The sequence below is a fragment of the Bos indicus genome, chromosome 5, assembly GCF_029378745.1.
Source record: "Bos indicus isolate NIAB-ARS_2022 breed Sahiwal x Tharparkar chromosome 5, NIAB-ARS_B.indTharparkar_mat_pri_1.0, whole genome shotgun sequence".
NCBI lineage: Eukaryota > Metazoa > Chordata > Mammalia > Artiodactyla > Bovidae > Bos > Bos indicus.
In genome coordinates, this window is record NC_091764.1 from 111,343,501 (window position 1) to 111,356,004 (window position 12,504).

Below are 12,504 nucleotides of genomic sequence, written 5' to 3' on the forward strand. Positions count from 1 at the left end.
AATAATAATGAAAGTGTCATGAGGTACCATGGAGAATGCACCGTATAAAACTGCTGATGATGAAACGGTCACTGTATAGGTTATACACAGCTTTTGCATTCTAGGGCAGGAGAGGGGATCTGTTTACAGAGAAGATCCTCCCTTTGTTCTGAATTGTTTTGGAAATACCCTTTCCTCCAGCCCTCTTAGTCAGCTGCAAAGTAACAGCCCCCTGATGCTCTTGGGGACATTCCAAGCTAGCTGCTTTAGACTAAGGTGTTAAATATTCTAATCCATTATATAAACTGGGTTAGCTAGTTAAAGGACGCCTCCAGCCCTCACCCCAAACTCGATTTTGGACTGCTCTCTGCAGGAAGGTGCAAGAGCAGGAGCTGAAGCACGCTTTAGATGGGAGGCCAGGATTCTTCTCCCCTGCGGTGGCGGCTGGGGTGGTCTGCATGCTGGGCAGTAGGCTGCATGCTGGGCAATAGGGGTCCAGTCGAGGGCATTGAGCCCCTAACCAGAGACCAAGGTGGGCTAAAAAGAAAACAGTCATGTGGCCCCCGTGGAGAATCCCAGACTGTGGACTTTGGCAGCAGCGACCTCCGGTTTAAATCTGCCTTTTGTTCTCCACAAACCTGCAGTCAGATTTTTATTAGGTTGGTGGTAGCTGTGTTATAGGGAATTCAGGGAGAGTGTTGAGCCTAGAGAAGCCGTCCTGGGAGCTGAAGCCTGGAGATATCAGTAGATGGCAGGAGATGACCCATTTCTTGGAAGAAGGGCAGCGGTCCAGAGGAAGGGAGGTGGCTCAGGCGATGAGTGGCAGCCAGGTCAGAGCAGGAAACAGGAAGCATGGCTTGCAAGTCACTTGGCAAAGTGAACATTTGAAAACTTGGTCTCATGGGCTGTATTAAAGAGCAGTGTTGCCCAGCGGCCCAAACCCCAGAATTCCAGGACCCTTGGCTGCATGTCGGAGGCAGGAGAACAGGCCCTTTTCTATGCCGGGTGACTGGAAATGGCAACTGCAAACTGGGAGGCAACTTTCCAGTTGCAGCAAAATCCTTAAAAATGTGCATACTCTGATCTTAGTTCCCCAGTCAGGGGTTGAACCTGGGGCCATGGCTGTGGAAACACTGAGTCCTAACCACCGGACTGCCAGGGAACTCCCAATAGCTCATTTCTTTTTATCTTTGATAATATTTCATTGGTTGGATGTCCCACAGTTGTTTATTCGTCTACTGAAGGACGTCTTGGTTGCTTCAGTTTTGGCAATCATGAATAAAGCTTCTGTAAACACCCATGTGCAGGTTTTTGTGTGAATGTAATTTTCAACTCATTTAGATAAATACTAAGGTGCATAATTGCTGGATCATACAGTAAAACTATGTTTAACTCTGCAAGAAACCACCAAACTGTCTTCCAAAGTGTGTGTGCCTTTTCTGCACTCCCACCAGCAATAAAGGAAAATTCCTATGGCTCTACATCCTTGTGAACATTTGGAGGTGTCCATGTTTTGAATTTCAGACATAATAATAGATGTGTAGTGGTATTTCATTGTTTAATTTGCAGTTCCCCAAAGACATGTGGGGGATTCCCCATTGGCTCAGTGATAAAGAATCCACCTACCAACCAAGGAGATGTGGGTTTAATCCCCAATCTGGGAAAATCCCCTGGAGAAGAAAATGGCAACCCATTCCAGTATTCTTGCCTGGGAATTTCCATGGACAGAATGGACAGAGGAGCCTGGCAAGCTACAGTCCATGTAGTCTCAAAAGAGTTGGATATGACTTAACAACAACAGTGAAGACATGTGGAGCATCTTTTCATACGCTTATCTGCCATTTCTGTTCCAGGTTTGGGGGATTCCCAGGTGGTGCTGGTGGTAAAGAACCTGCCTGCCGATGCAGGAGATGTAAAAGACACAGGTTCGATCCTTGGATCGGGAAGATCCCCTGGAGGAGGAAGTGGCAACCCACTCCAGTATTCTTGCCTGGAGAATCCCATGGACAGAGAAGCTTGGCATGCTACAGTCCATGGGGTAGCAAGGAGTGGGACATGCGCTGAGGTGATGGGTTCTGTTGGAGGGCTACTCTCCCCCCACTGTATCAGTTAGCCTTTGCTGTGTTAACACACTATTCTAAAACAAAAGCACACATCTGTAGGTGTTGTGAGTTTCAGCTGATTGTGGCTGGGTGAGGCTGGATGCTTCAAGCCGCACAGCTGGGTCTGTTCTGTCTCTCACTGTGGGTTTCCGGGTCTGCTGGGGCGGCTTTGCTCCACGGTCTCATACCTTCTTTAGACCACTGTACCCAATTTAAATATATATTTTGATAAATGCATTTCAATATAATTGATCTCCTTTATAAACTTTGATATATTATTTCGTGCATTTTAAAATACTATTGGGGGTGGGGGGCTGGTGGTGGAGGCTCCTCCTAGTGGTCAGAAGCTCAGAGAAAGTTAAGAAATCTTGGTCTACAGGGATTTGCAATGCAACCTTCAGTGGAATCCTGAACAGGAAACAACCAAGACATCACACAAAGGAAACTGGTTAAGTAATCTTGGTTTTACTTTTACAGTGGAATACCATAAGGGAAGTAAGAACTTTCTTGTAGAAGAATAACGAAATAAAACATTAAAATTACATTCAGTGGAAAAAAGTTTATAAAATAATACATACAGTGCTATCCAATTGCTTTCCCATACCCCTGATAACCACTGACCCACTTCTGATGACTATAACTTTGCCTAAGAATTACTCATTAAAGAAAATAAACAATTGATAAGATGCTCAGAGGGCTTCCCTAGTGGTTCAGATGCTAAAGAGTCTGCCTGCAATGCAGGAGACACAGGAGACACAGGTTTGATCTGTTGGTCAGGAAGGTACCCTGAAGAAGGGAATGGCAACCTACTCCAGTATTCTTGCTTGGAGAATTCCATGGACAGAGGAGCCTGGTGGGCCACAGTCCGTGGGGTTGCAAAGAGACACGGACTGAGTGACTAACACTTTTACTTTCAAGATGTTTAGAGAAGTTAGCTGAGTTGCCTAAGGCTGGAAACCTTTTGGATTTCCACCTCTCCATCCTCTTTATTTTATTTATTTATTTATTTATTTTGGAGAGTTCCAGAAAAGCATCTATTTCTGCTTTATTGACTATGCCAAAGCCTTTGACTGTGTGGATCACAATAAACTGTGGAAAATTCTGAAAGAGATGGGAATACCAGACCACCTGATCTGCCTCTTGAGAAATTTGTATGCAGGTCAGGAAGCAACAGTTAGAACTGGACATGGAACAACAGACTGGTTCCATATAGGAAAAGGAGTTCATCAAGGCTGGATATTGTCACCCTGCTTATTTAACTTATATGCAGAGTACATCATGAGAAACGCTGGACTGGAAGAAACACAAGCTGGAATCAAGATTGCGGGGAGAAATATCAATAACCTCAGATATGCAGATGACACCACCCTTATGGCAGAAAGTGAAGAGGAACTCAAAAGCCTCTTGATGAAAGTGAAAGTGGAGAGTGAAAAAGTTGGCTTAAAGCTCAACATTCAGAAAACTAAGATCATGGCATCCTGTCCCATCACTTCATGGGAAATAGATGGGGAAACAGTGGAAACAGTGTCAGACTTTATTTTACTGGGCTCCAAAATCACTGCAGATGGTGACTGCAGCCATGAAATTAAAAGACGCTTACTCCTTGGAAGGAAAGTTATGACCAACCTAGATAGCATATTGAAAAGCAGAGGCATTACTTTGCCAACAAAGGTTCGTCTAGTCAAGGCTATGGTTTTTCCTGTGGTCATGTACAGATGTGAGAGTTGGACTGTGAAGAAGGCTGAATGCCGAAGAATTGATGCTTTTGAACTGTGGTGTTGGAGAAGACTCTTGAGAGTCCCTTGGACTGCAAGGAGACCCAACCAGTCCATTCTGAAGGAGATCAGCCCTGGGATTTCTTTGGAAGGAATGATGCTAAAGCTGAAACTCCAGTACTTTGGCCACCTCATGCGAAGAGTTGACTCATTGGAAAAGACTCTGATGCTGGGAGGGATTGGGGGCAGGAGGAGAAGGGGACGACAGAGGATGAGATGGCTGGATGGCATCACTGACTCGATGGACATGAGTCTGAGTGAACTCCGGGAGTTGGTGATGGACAGGGAGGCCTGGCGTGCTGCGATTCATGGGGTCGCAAAGAGTCGGACACGACTGAGCGACTGATCTGATCTGATCCTCTTTATTCCTCCCCACTCCCACCCCATCCAGCATATTACATCTGTGACAAGGTTCTGGGGCTTAGGACTTCAAATATGAATTTGGGAGGACATGATTCAACCCTTAACAACACTGTCACAGAGTAGGAGGTCACAAAGACAGCTCCTGAAGCAAAGGAGTTCCATGGCTTCCTAGCTGTGTGACCTTGGGCAAGTGACCTAACTTTTCTGGGCCTCAGTTTTCATGACTGTAAACTGGGGATTGTGTGTATTGCTGACAGCTGTCTCCAGCTGCTGCCTTTGCAGATCCACCCTCATGTTGCTGCTGAGGTTGTAGGAACATGCTGCTTCCAGCCAGTGACTGAGCAGAGGGGAGCTAACACGTGCTGAGCTAACGTGACTTCCAAGGTGGCCTGGCTGACACTGTCCTCCGACTGCACTACCAGCCATCTGAGATCCTTCCTACCCCACCCACCGCACTGGCCATCCCCCAGGAGTCAGACTTTCAGACCTGCATCATAGTCTGATGGCATATCCTACCCAAGGGTAATAGTAACACGTTCCACAGGGTAGTTATGACAACCCTGCACACGAAGTCATACGTGTAAAGCACTGAGAAAAGCACTTGGCACTTGTTCGGTGCTCAATAAAAGCTTCTTCATTCACAAAGCATTTATTTGGTATCTGCTGTGTGCAAAACACTGAGGTTGCAGAGATGAGTAAAACCTAATCCTTTCTTTCTCTTATTTTTTAAAAAATTATTTATTTAGTTATTTGGCTATACCAGGTCTTAGTTGCAGCACGTGGGATCTTTAGTTGCAGGATATGGGATCTAGTTCCCTGACCAGGGATCAAACCCAGGTCCCCTCCATTGGGAGCTCAGAGTCTTAGCCCCCGAAGCACCAGGGAAGTCCCTCGTCCCTGGTATTGGTCTCAGCATCTCTGAAGAGGTAAACCGAAGGGAGGATAGAAGTAGTGCACGGAGAAATTGAGAGCAGGGTATGGGGGAGGGGTGAGCATTCTGGAAATGATCTTAAAGGAGTAATTCAGGAGAAATAAAAAGCTACAAAGGTGAGGATGCCCAGGGCACTCTCCACCACCCACAATCCACCCTGCACCCAGGAGTCCCAGTGATCAGAAAGATCCTCCTCAAATCCAGATCTAATCACATCTTTCCCCAGCTGCCAGGCACCTGGGGCCCCCAGACTCCCATGGTCACGAAGCATCTCTGGTCCAGCCCTGCCTCTGTGGCAGCTTTGGTTCAATCTCACCACCACCGAGGGCTTCCCAGGTGGCGCTAGTGGTAAAGAACCTGCCTGCCAATGCAGGAGACATAAGAGACAAGGGTTCGATCCCTGAGTTGGGAAGGTCCCCTGAAGGAAGGCATGGCAATCCCTCCAGTATTCTTGCCTGGAGAATCCCATGTACAGAGGAGCCTGGCAGGCTCCACGGGGTCACAAAGAGTCAGACACGACTGAATCGATGTAGCACACCAACACTGAAGCCAGACAGACCATCGCTTTAGGCTTCAGCTACCGCCCTTCTTTCTCTACCAGGTCTACACTCTTGCAGGTACCTCTGCCTGGAACATCTTTCCCTTCACTGTCATTTGACCACCTCCTATGTATCCTTCATGCGCTTCCCTGATAGCTCAGTTGGTAAAGAATCCGCCTGCAATGCAGGAGACCCTGGTTCAATTCCTGGGTCAGAAAGATCCCCTGGAGAAGGGATAGGCTACCGACTGCAGTATTCTTGGGCTTCCCTTGTGGCTAAGGTGGTAAAGAATCCACCTGCAATGCAGGAGACCTGGGTTCGATCCCTGGGTTGGGAAGATTCCCTGGAGAAGGGAAATGCTCTCCACTCCAGGATTCTGGCCTGGAGAATTCCATGGACTCTATAGTCCACGGGGTCGCAAAGAGTCGGATACAACTGAGCGACTTTCACTTCACTATGTATCCTTCAGGCCTCAGCTAAGATGTCCCTTCCTCTGGGCAGCCCTCCCTGATTTCCTAAGTCAGAGAGGTGGCTCTCTTCTGGGTCCCCTAGCCCCATGTCTGCCCTGTACACTGCTCTGCCTGGCTCTGCCAGGGCCTGATTGTTTGTTTCCCTCACAGGACTGTGAACTCCCAGAGGGCAGGGACTGTGTTTACATTTCGATTTTTAGTTTTTCATTATGAAAAATTTCAGACATATACCAAAAAAAGAGAACAGCCCATGAAACCCCATACACCCATCACCCCAGAGCACACTGGTTTTGTCCCATTGGTTCCGTCTCTCTCCCCCTTTTCTACTTTTTCCCTCCTTTACTTAAGTATTGTAAAGCAAATCATCCCCACCCCCCATGTATTTCACTATGCTTCTCTAAGAAATTGAATGAATAGTTTTTAATCACATGAATGACTGCTGCAGAGCTGTTTATAACAGCTCCCAACTGGAAACATGCTTATTAGTTAACATTTGAAAATGAAGGGGTGACCAAAGGACTCTGATGCATCTCTTCAGAGGATCAATATGAAGACCACAACAGCCTCCTGGCAAGATGCTCGTGACCAAGAAAAGCCCAGAAAGACAAAGAGCTCAGTCCAAGCTGGTCTCCGCACTCTCTTTTGGCAAGCATGCCAACATAGCTGCCTGGGTTCCCAGTCAGAACAGAGAGAGCAAAAAGGAAGGTGAGGATGGGGGTGGCGAGATGTGGGCGAAAATGCTCTTCGCCCCTCCAAATGTTCTTCTTTGTTCTTAACGTCATCTTTCCAAGCTGTTACCTGCAAACCAGACTTGCTGCGGGGCTGTGTGTGAGGCTGAACAAAGGACTGGTGGCATCTGCTGGCTCCTCGGGGAGCTGGCTGGAGCCACTGAAAGCCTTGCTGCAGACCTCATGACAAAGGGTGGATCCAAACTCCGGGCACAGCCCGGAGACAGCCCGTCTCAGTTTCCAGAAGGTGGTCGACAAGCCACACGGCTGTTCGTTCTTCTGCTGCCAGGGTTTTAGAAAGGCTGCAGGGTGGTGGCAGGGAGTCACCCGATGTTCCAGGCCATGTGTGTGCTTCAACTGCATCAGGGTCCTCATCCCAGCCAGGTGGCCTGCCCACCTGGGCGCCTGGAGCTTGCTCTGCCTGTTTAAATGGTTATCAGGGTGAGTGGTTTTGAGATCTCTGTTCCTCTGGCAGCCTTGCCTTGATGACAAACCCTGACCCAGAGGGTTGTCCTGAGGAAACAGGATCCACTTTTCAGCTTGGTTCCCAGGCACACTGACCCCAGAGGAGAAGGGGACCTGTCCCCAGCAGACTTCCTTGGATCCACCCCTACTGCTTGGGAGCTCAGTTCAATTCAGTTCAGTCGCTCAGTCGTGTTCAACTCTTTGAGACCCCATGGACTGCATCACACCAGGCTTCCCTGTCCACACCAACTCCCGAAGCTTACTCAAGCTCATGTCCATTGAGTTGGTGATGCCACCCAAACATCTAATCCTCTGTCATCCCCTTCTCCTCCCTGCTTCAATCTTTCCCAGTATCAGGGTCTTTTCCAAGGAGGTAGTTCTTCGCATCAGGTGGCCAAAGTACTGGAGTTTCAGCTTTAGCATCAGTTCTTCCAAAGAAATCCCAGGGCTGATCTCCTTCAGAATGGACTGGTTGGATCTCCTTGCAGTCCAAGGGACTCTCAAGAGTCCTCTCCAACACCACAATTCAAAAGCATCAATTCTCTGGCACTCAGCTTTCTTTATAGTGCAACTCTCACATCCATACATGACCACTGGAAAAACCAAAGCTCAGTGTCCTGTAAACAGGAGGCATGATGACTTCATACTTGTTCTCCCAAGTGCCATTCTGAGCCCAGTGTCTTCCTGCTCCCTAGAAAATCCGACTTGAGGAATTCTGGAAAGAGGACCCATCAGAGTGCATTGGTTAGGGGGCAGGGATGGAAAGAGGCTTAGAGGTATATGTCTGGAAGTCCTAAGTTGCAGTTCCAGCTCTCCATAAGTCACTTGGGAACCTTAGGACTATCTCTCCCACTTGCCTCATTTACCAATGTGTCCATTCATCTCCATCTCACTCTAACCAATGTGATGCCACACATGGTCATTAAGCAGCTTCCTGGGGGCCTGTGAGGAGACCCAGAGCCAAACTGCCATAGTTCCTGTCCTTGGAAAGGTCCCTCCAAACAATAACTATGGTTTTAAATGATCAAAAAATGACTGACGGCGTGATTTGTAGTGAGGGAATGGATGGGGTTCAGAGTAGGCTACCCGCAAATATGCCACTTTGGGAAATTGATTATTTTGAATTAAAGTTTCTTGGGGAACAGCCAATGGGAGAACACTTGTCCCCTTGAAAGCAGGAAATAAATCTCCCATGTGAAGCTATTCTCTGTGTACCGGGACGAGAGGAGAAATCCTTATCTCCAGAAATGTGAAATGCAAGGTCTCAAGGCCAAGAAGGCTGCCTAAACAAACTCTGTTACTCTTTCATTAACTTGCTACCCCAAGCAAAAAGCCTTTTGTTTTGTCCAAACTTCACAAATAATTGTTTCTTTGTCTGCAAGATATAAAAGCTGCCTGCTTCGGTCAGTTCTTTGAGCTTCCTATGTTTGGGGCTCCTGTATGGATGAAATTAAGTTTGATTGATTTTCTCCTGTTGATCTGTCTTTTGCCAATTTAATTCTATTAGACCAGCCAAAAAGAACCTAGAAGGGCAAAGGGAAATTCTTCCTCTCCTAGAGGATCAAGAAAAATGCCAAGGGCTTTCATTTGCTAAGGGGCTTTGAAGATGGAGCGGAAGTTCACTGGGCAGGCATGCGTGGGAACAACAGGGACAAAGATGGCGGCAGGAAACACATGTGTTTGAGAAACTTGAAGCAGTTAAGCTGAGGCTGAGCTGGGAAGGGCCTTGGAGGGTCTGCCTACCTCACGGAGTTTCCAGAAAAGGTCTTGGTATCTTGTACTGACCTGTTTTTACCCACAACAGCAGGACACTTCTGAGGGCAAGCTTGTGGATTCCCCCAGCAAACAATTCTCCAGTCCTCTGCAGATACCAATGGGGCGCCCTGTAATTTAATTCGTTCTAACACTAACCTGTATTTTAATCCATCTAACACTAACCACTTGGAGTTAGTGCAGGCCCCACAAGTTAAGAGGGTTTCCCAGGTGGTGTTAGTGGTAAAGAACCTGCCTGCCAATGCAGGAGATGTAAGAGACAAGGGTTCAATCCCTGGGTTGGGAAGATCCCCTGGAGAAGGGAATGGCTACCCACTCCAGTATTGTTGTCTGGAGAATCCCATGGACAGAGGAGCCTGGCGGGCTACAGTCTACAGGGTCGCACAGAGTCACACACGGCTGAAGCAACTTAGCACACACACACGCCACAGGTTAAGGGTCAAGTGCCACAAGACTGCCCTCCTTTTCAGTTGCAAACAGAGGGTCCTCAGCTTTCCCACATTTCTGTCCAATCTGGCTACAGATCAGAGTCCCTTGACCCCCTCCTCCCATTCCATAATTTGCTGTAACAGCTCACGTAACTCAGGGCGACACCTTACTATTGCTGGTTTATTACAAAGGACACACACAGCCACACGAAGAGGTACACAGGCAAGCTCTGTTAGGGTGCACAGAGAGCAGAGCTTCTGTCTCCACGGAGTTTGAGGTGTGCCACGCTCCCAGCAAGTAGACGTATTCAAAACCCAGAAGCTCTCCAAACCCCTTCGCTGAGGGTTTTTATGGACGCTCCATTATCTAGGCATGATTAGTCGAATCATTGGCCACTGGTGATTAACTCCCTTTCCAGCCCCTCTCCCCTCCCCTTGGGTGGAGGGTGGGGGCCCTAAAGCTCCAGCCCTCTAACCACACGGTCGGTACCTCTGCAATCAGCCTCCATCCAGAAGTTATCTAAGAGCTTCCAGCCACATCGTTCATTATCTATAAATTCCAGTACAGTGAATAAGTGCTTGCTATAAATAACAAGATGCTCCTATCGTCGCTGTCAGGAAATGTCAAAACTCTTATTATTTTTAATTTTAAAAAATTGCTTATTTTATTTTGTTTTAAAATATTTATTTGGCTGCACAAGGTCTCAGTTTCAGCATGTGGGATCTTCGCTCATCACTGAGGCATGCTGGTTTTTCAGTTGCGTCATGTGGGATCAAAAAATGACTGAGGGCGTGATTTGTAGTGATTCCCTGACTGGTGATCAAACTCGGACCCCTTGCATTGGGAGTGGGAGTCTTAGCTACTGGACCACCAGGAAGTCCCCAAAACCCTTTGAGAAGCTCTGTGCTAGGACCTGGGAAGAAGACAAAGAGTCAGAAGACTGGAGTTCAAATCCTGACATTTCTGTTGGCTGACTTGCTGAATTGGAGTTTTCTGCTTTATAAATTAGGATGATTACAATGCCCATCTCACTAGGTTGGAGTGAGAAGTAAATAAATGTATGATGAAAAAACATCCAACAAGTTCCTGGCATCCAGTAGGTGCTCAATGTGTGTGTATTCTCTTTTTAAAACATTAAATTGTAATCTGAATGTAATTAACATCAGCACCTACCATAGGTCAGGTCTTCCTGTGGCATCTCATTTAATCCTTGCAGTCATTCGGCCAGGTAGATTATCACTCCCATTCTACAGAGGACACTGAGGCTTAGAGAGGGCAGGGGGCTTGTTTAAGGTCACACAGGTGACAGGATATGGGGCAAGAATTAGAAAGAAGTGGGCTGGACTCCAAATCTTAATTCTTTTGACTTTTTCTCAATAGGTAAACCACCAGGCTTCTCCTACCTTCATTGCAGAGACTGCACATAGCTTCTTGGTATTCATTTCTCAATCCTTTTTCTGTAACAGCAACTTGTAGTTGGTCACTTTGTAGCTCCATTCAAAGCCTTCATTTCCTGACCTCCTTTTCACCAAGATGTGGTCATGGGCTAGGATACAGCCAATGAGATGTAAGGAGAAGTATCATGAGGTACCTCTGGGGTATCCTTAAAAGAGAAGGGAGATTGTGTGCCAGGGTCCTCTGTCCATGGAATTTTCCAGGCAAGGACATTGGAGTGGGTTGCCATTTCCTACTCCAGGAGATCTTCCCAGCCCAGGGATTGAAAGTCTCATGCATCTCCTGCCTTGGCAGGTGGATTCTTTACCGCTAGTGCCACCTGGGAAGCCAGTGAGATTGCATGCGTGCGTGCATGCTAGGTCGCTTCAGGTGTGTCTGACTCTGTGCGACCCTATGGACTGTAGCCCACCAGGCTCCTCTGTCCATGGGGATTCTCTAGTCAAGAATACTGGAGTCGGTTGCCATGCCCTCCTCTAGGGGATCTTTCCTGACCCAGGGATCAAACCTGTGTCTCTTATGTCTCCTGCACTGGCAGGCAGGTTCTTTACCACTAGTGTCGCCTGGGAAGCCAGTGAGACTGCTTACAAGAAAATGCCATCTTCTTACTTTTCTCTTTCCTTTCTGCTGGCTGAACTCAGATGAAATGGTTGAACTCAAGGAGCCATCTTGGGCCATGCAGAGCTAGCTGTGTTGGTAGGACAGCAAGATGGTGAATCACCATCCCAGTCGTAGACTGCCTCCCTCTTCCCCCTTCTGAATGTTAGCTCTTCTCTATTAAGTCTTCTTTCAGCTTTTAAACAGGCTCAAGTTTCTCCCAAGCTAAAAGAAAAAACCCTCCCTCAAACCCATGGCCCCTTCCCTCCCTCTTCTGAATCCACCAACTGGGAGGAACCACCTATTCGCAAGGTCTTTGTGCCTCCATTTCCCTGCCACTCCTCAACTCACCTATCTGGGTTTCTGTCCTACCATTCCATCAGAAGTGCCTGGGTCAAGGGCCTGGGATGGCTAAATCTAATGGGCTTTCTTCGGTTATCTTCTACCTGGATCTCTCAGGAGCGTGCCATGTTATTGCCCATGCCCCCCTCACCCTGGGTTCTGGGGCACCTCTGCTCCCCTGGCCTCTCCAGCTGTTCAATCTGTTGTCTTTGCTCGCAAACCCTCTGCTTTGAGCTCTAGTCCTCTCTGTCTAAGGAATGATCTGATTCCTTTTCTTGCATGTCTCAAAAGCATCTCAAACTCATCACTGTCCAGGGAATCCCCTGGTAGTCCAGTGGTTAGGACACCAAGCTTTCATTGCGGAGGTCCCAGGTTCAATCCCCAGTCAGGGCACTAAGATCCCACAAGCTGTGCTGCACAGCCAAAAACAAAGCAAAAAACAACAGAAATAGCATCAACATGTCCAAACTGAAAATTCTCCCTCTCCAGAAACCTAGCTATTCTTGTCCGAAATCTGAATCTTTGACACATCTCTTCCCATCATCACCCACAACCAATC